A 14,894-nucleotide genomic window follows, 5' to 3' on the forward strand; every position below is an offset into this window, starting at 1 on the left:
TCATTCCTACCATCAGGAAAAAGGTACAGGAGTCTGAAAACTGTGACTTCCAGGCTCAAGGACAGTTACAGGGTCATAGAGTGATACAGCTTGGAAACAGGCCCTTTGGCCCAACTTGCCCACACCCACAACAATGTCCCAGCTACACTAGTCCCACCTGCTTGCGCTTGGTCCATATTCCTCCAAACTTATCCTATCAATGTACCTGTCTAACTGTTTATTAAATGTTGGGTAGTCCCAGCATCAGCTACCTCCTCCGACAGCTTGTTCCATACACCCACCACCCTTTGTGTGAAAAAGTTACCCCTGGGATTCCTACTAAATCATTTCCCCTTCACCTTGAACCTATGTCCTCTGGTCCTCGATTCCCCTACTCTGGGCAAGAGATTCTGTGCATCTAACACTGGCCCTTGAACACGACAAAACTCAAACTAAACTATGAACTGTCTTGGGTCGGATGGAACTGCAGATGCTGGTTCAAAACTGAAGATAGACACAAAATGCTGGAGTAACTCAGTGGGACAGGCAGCATCTCCGGAGAGAAAGAATGGGTGACGTTTTGGATCGAGACCCCTTTTCAGTCAAAACCCGTTGTGTCTACTGGATCGTTCCCTCTCCTTCCCACTCCTGTCGAGCAGAGATACGAAAGCTTGAAAGCACATTCCACTGGACTCGGGAACAGTAGCTTCCCCTCTGTTATTAGTCAGTGCTTCCATAATCGAGGGTGTCGTCCTTATCATACATCCTCCAGTACTATAGGTATTATAATATCAGATTTAACTGGATAGCACACAAACAAATGCTTTTTACTGTATCTCGGTACACCTGATAATAATGAACCAGTACCGATCTAACAAAGAGGAAAAGGTGGCATTTCCTATCTTTTAATTCACCTACGTCAGAACAAAAGCACTGCTAATCTCGGTCCCATTAATGTATCCAACCTTCTCACAAACTGACGGAAGGTTTAGTTTAGAGATACAATATGGAAACAGGCCCTTCGGCCCACTGACTCCAAGGTGAGCAGCAATCCCCATACACTACTTCTACCCTACACACGAGGGGCAATTTACAGAAGCCAATTCACTTGTAAACCTGCACGCCTTCGGAATGTGGGAGGAAACCGGAGCACCTGGAGAAAACCCACGTAGTCACAGGGAGAATGTGCAAACTCCTTACAGACGGCACCTGTAGTCAGGAAGGACCCCGGTGCTCTGGCGCTGTAAGGCAGCAACTCTACTACTGCGCCACAGCGTCGCCTAGGTGTGGTCCACAGTGCCAATTATGTGGCATGTGGCAATTGATATCCCAAAATGTTCAGTTTGGTTTCTGCCAGAACCTTTCATTTGAAGATCTCATTTGAGCCTTTTTTTCTCCCAAATGATGACAAATATGGTGAATTGCATTGTTGAAGTGAGAAGGAAATCCCTTGTCATCAAGGTATCATTTTGACCAAATGTAGCATCGAGGAAACTTGATAAAATTAAAATGAAAAGGAACAGGAAGAAACCCTGCACTAATTGATACTGTACGTAACTGTGATTCTGCTAAAGCCCAGTCATCTCAAGCTCAGGATATGGGGGCATGAGTTTATCAAGGCATTGTATTGGTCTACTGCCTTCAACATCAACATCAACGGCCTTGTCCCCTTTATTAATGTCCGCTGTTCATTAAACCAAGTTCAGTTCCATTTAGCTCCAGAGATAATAAAACTGTTGGCTGAAGAGTGACTAATAATACTCACCAGACCAAGTGGACCCGTTGGGCCCAAACCTCTCCTGCATTGGTGCAGCACCCTCTCCTCCCCCCCTGCCCCCCTCCCCCCTCCTCCTCCTCTCCCCCTGCCTCTTCCCCCCCTCCTCCACTCCCCCTCCCCCTCCCCCTCCCCCCTTCTCCCCACTCACTCCCTCCCCCTCCCCCTCCACTCCCCACCCCCTCCCCCCTTCTCCCCACTCCATCCCCCTCAACCCCCCCTTATCCTCCCTCGCCCCTACCTCCCCCCTCCCTCCCTAGGAGATAGATTTAAACTCTAAAATGTGAATAACTTAAAAAATATAACACCGATTTCAATGAAACTTCTTCCATTGGCACCAAAGGGATGACGGTGAGTAAGGTGGGCCTAAAATTGTCGCGCTATCGTGTACCGTTTTGGCTGTAGTTCAGGAACAAACAAACAAACAAATGAGAGTTTTAGCATATAAATGCCACACAAAAAAAACAGCATTTTTTATTAAGGAATGTCTAACTATTTGCCCTTGATATTTGAGGCATTATCATCCATTTCAAGATAATATTGACCAGAAAATTAACTGGGTTAGAAACATATATATATTGCAGTTATGATGATGGACTGTACTCCCGAGGCCAAGACTTATGGCTTGGAACCATGAGTTCAAATCCCACTACAATTGTTTGAAGTTTAAATTATTAAACTAAGTCTAGAATTGAATATCCAGTATCAATAAAAGGACCATAAAACCGCAAGAATGAGTGAAATTTAACTGGTTAATATTCAAGGATCGTAGGTGCAGGTTTCAATTGAAATGCAGTCAAATGCAAATTAGGTTTTCAGGTTTAGATTTATTATTATCACGTGTAATGAGATACAGTGAAAAGCTTTTGTTTGCCTGCTGTACAATCACATCAGGTAATACTATTTGAAGAAGTAATACTGTCTGAAGAAGGGTCTCGACCCGAAACGTCACCCATTCCTTCTCTCCCGAGATGCTGCCTGACCTGCTGAGTTACTCCAGCATTTTGTGAATAAATACCTTTGATTTGTACCAGCATCTGCAGTTATCTTCTAATACTATACATGAACACAACAAAGCCAAACACAAGTACAACAGGTGGTGGGGTGAAGAGAAAAATGCCAGCATGCAGAATATAGTTTTTCAATGTTGTAGTATTACAGTTCAATAAAATTCCAATGCCCGCAATGAGGTAGTTCGAAACTTGGGACTGGACCCTGGGCTTATAGAAGGACCATTCAGAAGTCTGATAACATAAGGGAAGAAGTTGTTCCTAAATCTGGTGGTTTGTGCTTTCTGGTTTTTGTTTCTTCTGCCTGATCAGGGGAGAGAGAAGAAGAAATGACTGTGGTGGAAAAGGACTTTGACTATATTCAAGTCAAGTCAAGTCAATTTCATTTGTATAGCACATTTAAAAACAACCCACGTTGACCAAAATGCTGTACATCAATTCAGGTACCGAGAACGAACATACAATGGCACACAAACATAACAGCACATACATAAACAGTTCACAGCGCCCCCTCAGAGGGCCTCAAACGCTAGGGAGTAGAAATAGGTTTTGAGCCTGGACTTAAAGGAGTCGATGGAGGGGGCAGTTCTGATGGGGAGAGGGATGCTGTTCCACAGTCTAGGAGCTGCTTTCCCGAGGCAGCGTGAGGTGTGGATGGAGTCGACAGTGGGGAGTCTGGTCTATGTGATGGACTGGGCACCATCCACAATTTTCTGCAATTTCTCGCAGTCTTGAGCAGAGACGTTTCCAATCCAAACTGTGATGCAACCCGAAATTAGACTTTCCGTGATGCATGTCCCTGGCTGAGATCCAGCTGTGGAGACCAATCTCATTGAGATTCCCTCAAATTACGCAACTAAATAGAATTGTTGTGCTATGGTTCGGCAGGCAAAGCTGAATCAATGTTACTTTATTTTAACATTTTTATTTAGCTTGATATTTTTAAACGATTTTTAAATATTTAAGATATTTTTTATTAATTGTATATTATTATTTTTTAAATGATTTTAAATTAAATTATCTATTTATTTTAGTTTTAGATTCATAAAGTCATAGGGTCATACAGCTTGGAAACAGGCCCTTTAGCCCAACTTGCTCACGCCAACCAACATACCTTAACTACACTGGTTCCACCTGCCCGCACTTGGCCCATAACCCTCTAAACCTATCCAAACCATGTACCTGTCCAAATATCTCTTAAATGGTATGATAGTACCTGATTCAACTACGTCCTCTGGCAACTTGTTCCATGTACCATTTGTGTAAAAAAGTTACCCCTCAGGTTCTGATTAAATCTGTCCTACCTTACCTTAAACCTATATCCACTTGTTCTCAATTCCCCAACTCTGGTCAAAAGACTCTGTGCATTTACCCAATCTGTACTTCGCATGATCTTGTACACCTCTATAAAATTTCCCCTCATCTTCCTGTGCTCCCTATAGCTCAGGAAGCTATGGGTATGGAAGCTATGACCTTGAGTCCTGGCAACATCTTCGTAAATCTCTGTACCCTTTCTAGCTTGACAACATATTTCCTATAATATGGTGACCAAAACTGAACACAATACTCTAAATATGGCCTCACTAATGTCTTATACAACTGTAACATGACCTCCTGATTTCTATACTCAATACTCTGACTAATGACAGCAAAAGTATCTTCTTGACCATCCAACCTACCCATGATGCCACTTTCAAGGAACTGTGTCCCTGCACTCCAAGATCCTTCAGCTCTACAACACTCCCCAGAGCTCTGCTATTCACTGTGTATGCCCTACTGATGTTAGACTTTCCAAAATGCAACCTCACATTCCTCAGCATTAAATTCCATCTATCAGCCAACCTGCCGAATCAATCAAGATCCTGCTGCAATTTTTGGCAACCATCGTCACTATCTACAATACCACCCACTTTGTGTCATCTGCAGACTTGCTAATCATGCCACGTACGTTCTCATCCAAATCTGCCTCACAACTCAGATTGTTTCTTAGTCCAATATTACCATTAACGCATACTCCATTTCTTATGTCCCTCTCTTTCACTTCTAGAAAACCAATAAACAGGCACATAAAACTCATGAAAACCGAAAGAACTGCAGTTGTTGAAAATTTGCAATTAAAACAAGTTAAAACTCGAAGCATTCCAATAGACAATAGACAATAGACAATAGGTGCAGGAGTAGGCCATTCAGCCCTTCGAGCCAGCACCGCCATTCAATGCGATCATGGCTGATCACTCTCAATCAGTACCCCGTTCCTGCCTTCTCCCCATACCCCCTCACTCCGCTATCCTTAAGAGCTCTATCCAGCTCTCTCTTGAAAGCATCCAATGAACTGGCCTCCACTGCCTTCTGAGGCAGAGAATTCCACACCTTCACCACTCTCTGACTGAAAAAGTTCTTCCTCATCTCCGTTCTAAATGGCCTACCCCTTATTCTTAAACTGTGGCCCCTTGTTCTGGACTCCCCCAACATTGGGAACATGTTTCCTGCCTCTAATGTGTCCAATCCCCTAATTATCTTATACGTTTCAATAAGATCCCTCCTCATCCTTCTAAATTCCAGTGTATACAAGCCTAATTGCTCCAGCCTTTCAACATACGACAGTCCCGCCATTCCGGGAATCAACCTAGTGAACCTACGCTGCACGCCCTCAATGAAGGGTTTTCATTGAGAACACCTCGATACAGTAGATGAGGTTGGAGGAGGCACAACCTATTGTATCCGGTGTTGTCGGTGACCTCTCTTTGGTGTAAACCAGGTTCTTCAGTCCCTCTCAACATATTTCGTGGACTCCTATATATCGACAAGATCAACGCAGAATGGGCGACCATTTTGCTGAGCACCTACGCTCAGTTCGCCTTGGCCTGTACGATCTCCCAGTTGCCAAACATTTTAACTCCCCTTCCCACTCCCATACTGACCTTTCTGTCCTGGGCCTCTTCCACTGTCAGAGTGAGGCCACATGCAAATTGGAGGAACAGCACCTCATATTTTGCTTGGGCAGCTTACAACCCGGCAGCATGAATATTGATTTCTCTGACTTCAGGCAAAGCTTGGATTCCCTCTCTCTCTGCCCCCTCCCATGCCGTGATCCTCTTGCTAATTTCCCCACTTGTATTCCTTCGTTATCGACTCATCCCCTGCCAACAAAGGGACATTGTGGGCTCCACCTTTCCTGAGTTATCGATGCAGGCTCTGCTTCGTTCTGTACCTTCCCATACCTTTAGTGTCTCCCTCCATGACACTCAGCCTGATGAAAGGTCCCGACCCGAAAAAGTCACCTATTCCTTTTCTCCAGAGACGCTGCCTGAACCGCTGAGTTACTCCAGCTTTTTGTGTCGATCGTCTGTATAAACCAACGTCTTCAATTCCTTCTCGCACACTCTCTCAGGAAAATTGGGTCAACCGATGCCAACCTTGCCAGCAATAGCAATGTAGAAAATTGCCTTCTTGGTGTCTTACCTCAATTCTCCAAAGCCTTCTCATCATCTACAGGATCCAAATCATGAGTGCAATGTAATTCTTTCCACCTTGGCTCCAACTTTATTCTAGCCTTTCTAGCCTTAGAGGGAGTAGGAAAGACATTCTAGTCTTAGAGGGAATAGGAAAGACATTATAGCCTTAGAGGGAGTACAGAGAAGGTTCACTAGATTGATCCCTGGGATGGCAGGACTTTCATATGAAGAAAGACTGGATAGACTAGGCTTGTACTAGCTGGAATTTAGAGGACTGAGGGGGGATCTTATAGAAACATATAAAATTCTTAAGGGGTTGGAGAGGCTAGATGCGGGAAGATTGTTCCCGATGTTGGGGAAGTCCAGAACTAGGGGTCACAGCTTAAGGATAAGGGGGAAGTCTTTTAGGACCGAGATGAGAAAACATTTCTTCACACAGAGAGTGGTGAGTCTGTGGAATTCTCTGCCACAGAAGGTAGTTGAGGCCAGTTCATTGGCTATATTTAAGAGGGAGTTAGATGTGGCCCTTGTGGCTAAAGGGATCAGGGGGTATGGAGAGAAGGCAGATACAGGTTACTGAGCTGGATGATCAGCCATGATCATATTGAATGGTGGTGCAGGCTCGAAGGGCCGAATGGCCTACTGCTGCACCTATTTTCTATGTTTCTATGTTTCTATTCACAAAGCTCAGCAACATCCATGAAGGAGGGTCTCGACCTGAAACATCACCCATTCCTTCGCTCCAGAGATGCTGCCTGTCCCGCTGAGTTACTCCAGCCTTTTGTGCCCAACATCCATGATGAAGTTGCTCATGTGAGCGGCACTCATCCATCACATTGGATTCCTCCAAGGCTGGTGCACACCGTGCCACCCAGTATACCACATAGAAGATGCGACACAGTGGGCTGCTTATTGGTCTTTATTAGCTACCAAATCAACGTTCTCCACTGCCCATTTCAATTGTTCCTGTATTATCAAGTGTGGCAAGGTGCAGTGAGATTCTTTTGCAAACAGATGTGAGATTATCACCATACGCACGTAATCCCGGTTAGGCACATAATGCAAAGTAACAACCCGCTGAGTCTATATGTAATAGTTGGCAGGTTTTGGTACCATTTCACAGTCCCGACTGCAGCTGGATATAAAGGCCTGCTGCAAATGTCCGCTCCATCCGGTCATCTTGCAAACCCCGTCCTCCTTCTCCATGCCTGGTCATCTTCAATCTTCCTGTGTGCCACCTGAAGCCGGCTTTGAAGCAGCAGACGGTAAGATCTCGCGGTCATTCCTACCGTCCCTTGTCCAGTGTCCTCCGTCGTTTCCGACACTCTCTCCACCTCCTCTCCTCCGGTTCCCGGTCTTCGGGGGCGAGCAGGTTCCGGGCTCGGCGACTTCCCTCTCCGTTTTCCGTGGCGGGGGGCGAGGCAGGACTGCTGTCATGGTATGGCTGCCGTAATCTCAATAGGCAAATTGGGGCCATGTAGCCCGAAAGTTCCTCCCCAGGTCAGTCCTCACCCTGAGGTGGTAGAAATAGACAATAGACAATAGACAATAGACAATAGGTGCAGGAGGAGGCCATTCGGCCCTTTGAGCCAGCAGCACCATTCAATGTGATCATGGCTGATCATTCTCAATCAGTACCCCATTCCTGCCTTCTCCCCATACCCCCTGACCCCGCTATCCTTAAGAGCTCTATCTAGCTCTCTCTTGAATGCATTCAGACAATTGGCCTCCACTGCCTTCTGAGGCAGAGAATTCCACTGAGGAGAAAGGTTTAATTTCTTTGCCAGCGGGATGAAGTGCTGGCTCGAAGGGCCGAATGGCCTACTCCTGCACCTATTGTCTATTGAAATTCGGCAATGCCTCGTTTGAAAGCATTGTTCGAACATCTCGATAACAACGAATGCAGTGGTTCGAGGAAGCAGGTTACCATTACCTTCTCAGGGCAGTTTGAGATTTAGTGCTGACCTGGCAATTAATACTGCCTTCCCATGGGTGAACAGTAAGATGAGCACAGATAACATGTTTTACTGCACAACAGCGGTGGAAATCTGGCAGAGGGTTAATGGAAAAATATTCCAACAGAAATAAAATCATCATCGCATTTACAACCATTGCGTGCTACAAATTGGCTTATCCCCGAGGAGAAGGTAATGGCACCATGTCCAGGAAAATAACTGTATTTCAAATGTGCTCAGTTACAAAATAAGCTACCGGTGTGCTCCACCATTAGCCTGATGGCAAGCAGACATCTGTACGCCGAAGATAGACACAAAATGCTGGAGTAACTCAGCAGGACAGGCAGCATCTCTGGAGAATAGGAATGGGTGACGTTTCGGGTCGAGACCCTTCATCAGCCTGAGAGTCGGGGGGAGAGGGAAACTGAAGATATGGAAAGGTGCAAAGAGAATGTAAGGTTTCGAAAATGACAGATCAAAGCAGACGATGATCAAGGAAATGTCGAATGGTTCATTGTTGGCTGAGGGAAAAATGACAATGAGGCTTACAAACGGTGAAATTAATCAGGAGGACAGTGAGACTGGTCGGAGGACAAGGGTGGGGGAGGGACGGAGAGACTGAAAGCAAGGGTTTAATTGAAGTTAGAGAAATCAATATTCAAACTGCTGGTATGATAATTCTGAGATTTCTTAAGATCTGATGATTGTGTCTGCATCTGTAGTTGGGAATCAATCTGTTTTATTATTCAACTCTTTTTGTTTGAAGTTCTAATGGGGTGGCTCCTGTTGATAACCTTAATTTTACCCACATGAAAGCTTACACATGCTAATTCATTTGGAACATCGGTCTCTATACTGGAGGAACTGAGATGAGGAAAAACTTTTTTCAGCCAGAGAGTTGTAAACCTGTGGAATTCTCTGCCTCAGAAGGCAGTGGAGGCCAATTCTCTGAATGCATTCAAGAGAGAGCTAGATAGAGCTCTTAAGGATAGCGGAGTCAGGGGGTATAGGGAGAAGGCAGGAACGGGGTACTGATTGAGAATGATCAGCCATGATCACATTGAATGGTGGTGCTGGCTCGAAGGGCCGAATGGCCTCCTCCTGCACCAATTGTCTATTGTCTATTGTCTATTGAATCTGGTTTACCTAAGCAAACTATTTGCAGTGCAAATACCATTCGTTCTACCATTACCCATTCCTTCTCTCCCGAGATGCTGCCTGACCTGCTGAGTTATTCCAGCATTTTGTGAATAAAAACCTTCGATTTGTACCAGCATCTGCAGTTATCTTCTTATAATATTTGCAGTGCATTTGTGCCATCCGGTGACAATGCCTTTTAAATGGTGTTCTTCCCATTTTGGGGGATTTAACCGTACTGCTGCTTCTGTTCAGGACAGTGGTGGGACTTGTAGGATTTTGACCCAAACATTTCTCATAGAAGTTACATTGTGCATTTTCTTAATCCTACACTGTTAGAATGCGCAGCAATTTGGAACTGGTTATATTTGATCAGCCATAGTTTAAGCAGAACTTGCAAGGTCAGAAGGATTGCGATTATGTTTTATCATGTTTGAATGTCAAGGGTTGGTGGTTATGTTTCATCACGTTAAATGAATCTTGAATAACCTCATTATTTAGAACATAATATTTGTATTTTAACTACCTAAGTCCTAAATCGTGGGGATAGATTACTCATGTGAAAAGTCAGGAAGGTATTTTTAAACCAATACATTGTTATGATCATATGTTGATGGATTTGACTGATTGGCCGACAAAGTAAGAATACATCAGTTCACGACAATAATCGTTTATCTGTCTTCAGTTTTATATAAAGGAATGGTATACGCTAGTGGCTTTGGTTGAGGAAGTCATTAGGAGCTGGTGACCTCTGCATTTAAGGACACAGAACAGGGGCTGTTGTGGTTCTGTTTGGAGCTGACCTCTGCAACCACATTTGTGCAAATTGACGGTACGTTTTTTAAGGTAATCAATAGAACAAGCAGAAACGTGATACTAATGGACACAGATTTGAGGTGCTGGATCAAGGAGCTGGAACTCATATTAATATGCATCGCCAAGGCCATATCTCTGTGCTATGAGAGGGTAACAGGTCACTGACAGCTTAGCCATACCTAATGGAAATTTATTGACTGGACACAGCAGAACCACAGAGAATATTACATATCACCTTGTGACGTGGAGCGAGGATTATAGATTTCTGTGTTTCTGTAGTTTGAGCTGGAAATTGTCCTTTCTTTTCCTTTTTTTTCCTGCCAGGATCAATAAATTGTTTTTAACAGATCATTATCACCAACATTAAAAAACACCATTTTCTCTGGAGGCTTTCAGAAGTGAGAGTTTAAAAGAAAAAAAGAAAAGAGCAAAATGGGGGAGAATGTGTCGACACTTGATAGCATGAGTTTTCACATCAGCATTAAATAGCAATTTGCATGAATAAAGACTGTAAAGGCAGTTGGAAAATAATTTTTAGTGTCAGTAACAGTGTCTATGCTGTGAGCCTTCTCGTAACTTCATCATTTTATGCTGTGAAATAGCACGATTCTTCTTTCGTGTCCATCGTCCATGTTTCTTTCGTGTCATCGTCCGTCAGCCAAGCAAGCTTCTGGCGACAATCAGTGGGAGCCATCACTTGTACAGTAGACGATGGTGGTAGCAGAATTAGCTCAGGACACTTCCAGTTTCCAGCCCCGCGATGTGGACGCTTCTGCTATGCGGCCAATAGCATGATAAAGTATCGCCCTGTGATTATAATTGTTTACATCCAGTTTCTGTCCGTGTGAGATCCAATGCTGCTGCAGATTCATGTTGAGAATCTGCTTTCCCTTTAATCTGAGGCAATCCTGATGGAGACTCAATAACTCTACCACTTTACATCTTTATTAGCTGTTGAATATGCCAAAGGCCAAAGGCAGTTCAGATCTGAAATGAAACCCTAGGAATGGTAATTGATAATCTTATGGAAAACAATACTGCTTTCTGTCATAGGAGTAACACCCAGTGATGTGATAAAAGACAAGACAAAGAGCATTATCTTCCATTTCTTGATGCAGCCTCACAGGACTTTGGTTAGGCCACGTTTGGAATATTGCATGCAACCTTGGTTGCTCCCATTATAGGAATGATGTGGAGGCTTTGGATAGGGTGCAGAAGAGATTTACCAGAATGCTGCCACGACTAGTCAAGTCAAGTCAAGTCAAGTCAAGTTTATTTGTCACATGCACATATATGATGTGCAGTGAAATGAAAGTGGCAATGCCTGCGGATTGTGCACAAAAGAAAATTACAGTTACTGCATATAAATAAAGTTAATACAGAGAAGACAAAATTTAGTCCCTGGAGTTATAAAAATTAACAGTCCTGATGACCTGTGGGAAGAAACTCCATCTCATCCTCTCCGTTTTCACAGCGTGACAGTGGAGGCGTTTGCCTGACCGTAGCATCTGGAACAGTCCGTTGCTGGGGTGGCAGGGGTCCCTCATAATCTCGCTTGCTCTGGATCTGCACCTCCTGATGTATAGGTCCTGCAGGGGGGCGAGTGTAGTTCCCATGGTGCGTTCTGCCGAACGCACTACTCTCTGCAGGGCCATCCTGTCCTGGGCAGAGCTGTTCCCAAACCAGACTGTGATGTTGCCGGACAGGATGCTCTCTACAGCCCCAAAGTAGAAGCAATGAAGGATCCTCAGAGACACTCTGAATTTCCTCAGCTGTCTAAGGTGGTAAAGGCGCTGCTTTGCCTTGCCCACCAGTGCGGCAATGTGCGTTGCCCACGTCAGATCCTCTTTGATGTGGACTCCCAAATATTTAAAACTGCTCACCCTATCCACAGTAGACCCATTTATCTCCAGTGGCGTGTACGTCCTTGGATGTTGAGCCCTTCTAAAATCCACAATCAGCTCCGAGGGGAGAGATTGGACAGACTTGGATTGTTGGTTGTTGGTTGAGTCAGATACGACAGTGGCATTTAGTTAAATTCAGTTCAGTTCAGTTTAGTTCAGTTTAGTTTATTGTCACGTGTATCGAGGTACAGTGAAAAGCTTTTGTTGCGTGCTAACCAGTCAACAGAAAGACAATACATGATTGCAATCGATCCATTTACAGTGTGTGGACACATGATTAGGGAATAATGTTTAGTGCAAGGTAAAGCCAGCAAAGTCCGATACAATACAATACAATACAAACTTTATTGTCATTGAGCAGTGTACATGTACAGAGACAACGAAATGCAGTTAGCATCTTAACCAGAGTGCCTGTGATGGAATAGTAAAACATATAATATATACATATATGCACAGTAGCAGTAGTGGATATTCCAGTGAGTGAGATCAGTCACTGATGGGAAGAGTGCCCGAGGGGGGGGGGGGGGGGGGGGGGGATGGCAGCAATCACCGAAGCGCAGAGTTAAGTAAGGTAACGACCGCAGGAAAGAAGCTGTTCCTGAACCTGCAGGTCCGGGAACGGAGAGACTTGTAGCGCCTCCCAGATGGGAGGAGGGTAAACAATCTGTGGTTGGGGTGAGAGCTGTCCTTGACGATGCAGCGCGCCCTTCGCGTACATCGCCTACTCTGGATAGACTCAATGGAGGGGAGTGAGGAACCGGTGATGCGATCAAGGATAGTCCGAGGGCCAACAAAGAGGTAGTCCAGCACTGCTCTCTGGTTGTGGTAGGGTGATTCAATTGCCTGATAACAGCGAGGAAGAAACTGTCCCCGAATCTGGAGATGTGCGTTTTCACACTTCTATACCTTTTGCCTGATGGGAGAGGGGAGAAGAGGGAGTGGCCAGGGCCAGGCAGCATCCCTGGAGAAAAAGGATGGGTGATGTTTCGGGTCAGGACACTTCTTCACGATCCTCCTTCAGACCCGAAAGGTCAACCCGCCTTTATCTCCAGAAAAAAAAACGCTGCCTGGCCCGCTGAGTTACTCCAGCACTTTGTGTCTATCTTTGGTATAAACCAGCATTTGCAGTTCTTTGTTTTCTAACTAAAATCACAGTCTGGTTGCCATTTAAGAAACTGGGGTGGATAAAAACATGGAATCTAATCCTGGTATATTGGAATTTCTGGAGTAGTGCGATCATCTTGCGAGTTTCCTGTCTGGTGAATTCCTGCTTTGGTTACAACAACAGAAAAGGCATCGAATACCAATTGATTTGCAAACAGTCGGAACCAATACATTATGACACAGAAAGAGATAGAGGAAGATACACATTTTAATAGAGTTTTGCATAATCTGAAGTTGCAAAAGATTTTTTCATCTAATGTAACATCTGTTTTTCAATTGTAGTCTCCGTTACACTGTATATTTGCAGACTTTCACTTTACCAGACACACCAGCAGCTGGGTTAAGAAAAGCACACGCAGAAACCATGGTAGGCGACTCTCGCCAGGCCCAGCAGATGGGATGTTGGAAGAAAAGAGCAAAGCAAAGCATTGTGCGCCACATTCACTTATTTTGTATAAGGCCCTTTGTGTTCAAGGATTCTGTTAGGGAATAGAAATGTAGAAACATAGACAATAGGTGCAGGAGGAGGCCATTCGACTCTTCGAGCCAGCACCGCCGTTCAATGTGATCACGGCTGATCATCCGAAATCAGTTCCCCATTCCTGCTTTCTCCCCATTTTCCTTGATTCCGTTAGCCCTCAGAGGGGAATCTGACTACAGATTGCATGGAATGCTTCTGAAGAAATAGACACAAAATGGCTGAAGTGCCATTGTGTCTAACTTTCTCTTGGAAACATCCAGTGAATTGGCCTCCACTGCCATCTGCGGCAGAGAATTCCACAGATTCACAACTCTCTGAATGTTCAGGAGTAGTAGAATTGTGTGGAAAGAAGATATTTATTAAACATAAGATCCAATCTTCAAAAAGGAGAAACAACCTACACCCAAGTTGACTTGTAAGGATTCCTTCAAGCTATTAGACTTTACATGGGATGTAGGACATTCTAATCAGTACCACTGAGGACAATAGAGGGAAGTTCATCTTTATTGGCCCTCATTGAAACCTTCATAATTCGATCAATGAAAAACATTAAGGTGCCATCTCATGAATTAATATAACGTTAAAGGCATATCCATGCCACTCAATGCAGTTTGCCTTGTCACTTCATATTTTGCTATTTGTGTATGCAGAGAGCCATCCTTCAACACAGATGCATATTCTGGTTTGGCTGGGTTCTATCCTCAGAAGCTTCTAGATAGTCCATGTCCCATGGTTTGTCCCAGTAAAGGTGTTTGGGTATTGGAAGTGTCTTGGCATTTACGTACAAATTCCACACAGACAGCACCTGGAGTCAGGATCGAGCATTGGTCTCTGTTACTGTAAGGCAGCTCAATGGCTTAAGTGAGGAGCGACTGGGAGGAGGTGAGAATACTTGAGGAATGGTAACGTCAGTGGTTCAGAACAGTCGTGGAACCCGCCTTGCATTGTGCAGAGCATAATTATCTGGTTTATGAAGAATATTCGGGTGCAGATAATCTACGATGACCCAGTCTTCCTGAAAATGCTGAAGGAAAGGCTGAGCTTGGCCTACTAGGAGGTTTTAGTCTTCAATGGTCAATGGTTTAAATTTTTTTTAGATTTAGAGATACAGCGCGGAAACAGGCCCTTCGGCCCACTGAGTCCGCACCACCCAGCGATCCCCGCACATTAACACTATCCTACACACACTAGGGACAATTTTTACATTTACCCAGTCAAT

The sequence above is a fragment of the Rhinoraja longicauda genome, chromosome 1, assembly GCF_053455715.1.
Source record: "Rhinoraja longicauda isolate Sanriku21f chromosome 1, sRhiLon1.1, whole genome shotgun sequence".
Lineage (NCBI taxonomy): Eukaryota > Metazoa > Chordata > Chondrichthyes > Rajiformes > Arhynchobatidae > Rhinoraja > Rhinoraja longicauda.